This window comes from Ceratotherium simum, chromosome 29 (genome assembly GCF_057802395.1).
Source record: "Ceratotherium simum simum isolate JZ-2026a chromosome 29, ASM5780239v1, whole genome shotgun sequence".
In the NCBI taxonomy this organism is placed as follows: domain Eukaryota; kingdom Metazoa; phylum Chordata; class Mammalia; order Perissodactyla; family Rhinocerotidae; genus Ceratotherium; species Ceratotherium simum.
The window spans coordinates 17,879,856-17,882,642 of record NC_141928.1 but is presented as its reverse complement, the minus strand read 5'-3'; the positions used below and the strand labels follow the sequence as shown (position 1 = coordinate 17,882,642).

Sequence of the window (2,787 nt, the reverse complement as noted above, 5' to 3'; positions counted from 1 at the left end):
GGATGAAGCAGGCTCTGAAGGCACAACGAAGTTACATGAAGAAGTGGCCCAAATGCTAATAGTCCTGCTACACTATCTCTCTCTCCCAGCCTGAACCTGTAGCCTCAGGGGGAGTTCTCTACGATTGCTGTACAGAGGAAGAGAAGACTCAGGCCTGATTTATAGATGTTTCTGCACAATATGTAGGCTACACCTGAAAGTAGACACCTGTAGCACTATTGCCCCTCTCTAGGACCCCTTTCCACCACCACACCTGTCATCATCACCCAACAGGCTCATGAACGAAATGGCCGTGGTGGCAGGAATGGAGGTTATGCATGAACTCATGAACATAGACATCCACTCATCAAGGTCTTCCTGGCTACAGCCGTTGCTGAGTGCCCAATCTGACAGCAGCAGAAACCAAAACTGAGTCCTCAATATGGCACTTTTCCCCAGGGTGATCAGTCAGCTACCTGGTGGCAGATTGGTTACATTGGAGCCCTTCCACAATGGAAGGGTCAACATTTTGTCCTTATTGAAATAGATACTTACTCTGGATGTGGATTTGCCTTCCTGGCACTCAGTACTTCCAAACTAGCACCTGTGGACTTACAAAATGCCTTATCTATCATCATGGTTTTCTACAGAGTATTGCTTCTAATCAAGAAACTCACTTCACAGTAAATGAAGTGTGGCAATGTGCTTGTGCTCATGGAATTCAATGGTCTTACCACATTCCCCACCATCCTGATAGAAGGAATGGCCTTTTGAACACTTAGTGACAATGCCAGTTATGGGCAATACCTTGTAAGTCTGGAACAAGGTTCTCCAGAAGGCTAGGTATGCTCTGAATCAGTGTCCCATATATGGTGCTGTTTCTCCCAATAGCCTTCATCAAAATTAAAAACTGTTGTGCATCAAATGACACAATCAAGAGAATTAAAATACAACCCACAGAATAGGAGAAAGTTTTTGCAAATCTGTTAAGGGTCTAGTATCTAGAACATCTATATAATAAACTCTTACAACCTAACAACAGTAAAATTAAAACTCAATTCAAAAATAGGCAAAGAACTTGAATAGACATTTCTCCAAAGAAGATACACCAGTCCCCTCTTATCCATGGGGGATATATTCCAAGAACCCCATTGATACCTGAAACTGAGAATAGTACCAAGCCCTATATACACTATGTTTTTTCCCACACATACATACCTAGAATAAAGTTTAATTTATACATTAGGCACAGTAAGAGATTAACAACAATAACTAATAATAAAATAGAACAATTATAATATATTGTAATAAAATTTCAATAACTAATAATAAAATAGAACAATTATAATAATATATTGTAATAAAAGTTATGTGAATGTGGTCTCTTTCTCATTCTCTCTGCATATCTTATTTTACTGTACTCACCCTTTGTCTTCTTGTGATGACATGAGATGATAAAATGTCTATGTGATGATGAAGCAAGGTGAATGATGTAGCCATTGTGATGTAGCGTTAGGCTACTGTTGACCTTCTGATGGTATGTCAGTAGGAGGATCGTCTGCTTTCAGACCTCAGTTGACCACGGGTAACTGAAACTACAGAAAGCAAAACAGTGGATAAGGGGGACTACTGTATACAAATGACCAACAAGCAGATGAAAAGATGCTCAATATCACTAGTCATTAGGAAAACGCACATTGAAAGCAAAATGAGATACTACTTTCTACCTATTAGAATTGCTAACAATAAAAAAAAGACGTATTGGTGAAAATGTGGAGAAACTGGATTCATTGTACATTCCTATGGAAATATAAATGGTGCAGACATTTTGGAAACCAGTTTGGCAGTTCCTCAACACGCTGAAGAGAATTACCATATGACTCTGCAATTCTACTCCTAGGTATATATAAAAAATAATTGAAAACAGGGACACAAACAAGATACTTGTATGCCAATGTTAATTGCAGAATTATTGGCAATTAGCCAAAAGGTGGAAACAACCCAGTGCCCATCAACAGATGAATGGATAAACAAAATGTGGTGTATCCATACAATGGAATATTATTCATCAATATAAATGAATGAATTTCTGACACATGCTGCAACATGATGAACCTTTAAAATATGCTAAATGAAGTAAGCCAGAAGCAAAAGGACAAATTATTGTATGATTCCATTTATATGAAATATTTAGAATAGGCAAATTCACAAAGAGAGAAAGTATATTAAATGTTACCAGGAAGGGGAGAATGGGAAGTTATTGCTTAATGGATACAGAGGTTTTCTGTTTGAGGTGACGGAAAAGTTTTTGGAAATATGTAGTGGGGATGGTTGCACAACATTGTGAGTGTAATCAGTGCCACAGAACTGTATACTTAAAAATGGTTAAAATGGCAAATTTTATGTTATATGTATTTTACCAAAATAAAATGTAAAATAATGATGATAGTAATAATGTATCTATACTAGTTAATTAATTGCAACAAATGTACCACACCAATGCGAGATGTTAATAATAGGGGAAACTGAGGCCAAGGGGAACAGGAGTATATGTTAGCTCTCTGTGCTTTCTGCTCATTTTTTCTCTAAACCTAAAACTCTAAAAAATAAAGTCTATTAATAAAATATTCAGTTAGATTTAGCTCCTTTTTAATCAACTGGATTCTTGGATATACTTGTCCTGAGTCTCAACCAAATGGAATTACTTTTGGCAAAGTAATAATTTTATCCAAAATATGCTTAGCTGATGGTATGGGGATCATTATGATATATCCAATGTTTATGTTAAATAGGTTAGATCTGATATGT

General features: G+C 36.7%; 1 pseudogene; it reads left to right on the top strand.

Annotated features, from left to right (window-relative positions):
* Positions 1-228: 228 nt before the first annotated feature.
* Positions 229-886, top strand: LOC147913218 (uncharacterized; annotated as a pseudogene).
* The last annotated feature ends 1,901 nt before the right edge of the window (positions 887-2,787 follow it).